Source organism: Chaetura pelagica, unplaced genomic scaffold (genome assembly GCF_000747805.2).
Source record: "Chaetura pelagica isolate M959 unplaced genomic scaffold, ChaPel_1.0 scaffold397, whole genome shotgun sequence".
NCBI classification, from domain to species: domain Eukaryota; kingdom Metazoa; phylum Chordata; class Aves; order Apodiformes; family Apodidae; genus Chaetura; species Chaetura pelagica.
Genome location: NW_009953851.1, coordinates 111,580 through 112,468, shown reverse-complemented (window position 1 = coordinate 112,468; position 889 = coordinate 111,580).

Here is an 889-nt window from a genome sequence, read left to right as displayed (position 1 = left end):
CACGCTCCCACACACACCCCATGTGCACACACACCTCCCCACCCCCCCATGCACACACACGCACACACACCATGCACACACGCACATACACACACACACCCCCCATGCACAGACACACACATGCACACACACACGCACACACCCCCATGCGCGCACACACACGCACACACGCGCACACACACACCCCCATGCACACACATGCACGCACACACCCATGCACACACACACGCGTGCGCACACACACACCATGCACACGCGTGCGCACACACACACTCACTCTCACACACACCCCCCATGCACACACACGCACACACCCCCATGCGCGCACACACACGCACACACCCCCATGCGCGCACACACACGCACACACCCCCATGCGCGCACACACACGCACACACCCCCATGCGCGCACACACACGCACACACCCCCATGCGCGCACACACACGCACACACCCCCATGCGCGCACACACACGCACACACCCCCATGCGCGCACACACACGCACACACCCCCATGCGCGCACACACACGCACACACCCCCATGCGCGCACACACACGCACACACCCCCATGCGCGCACACACACGCACACACCCCCATGCGCGCACACACACGCACACACCCCCATGCGCGCACACACACGCACACACCCCCATGCGCGCACACACACGCACACACCCCCATGCGCGCACACACACGCACACACCCCCATGCGCGCACACACACGCACACCATGCACACGCGTGCGCACACACACACACGCATGCACACACACACGCACGCACACACGCGCACACACACACCCCCCATGCACACACATGCACACACCCATGCACTGCACACACCTCCCCGATGCACACCCATGCATGCACACACACAACCCCACCCC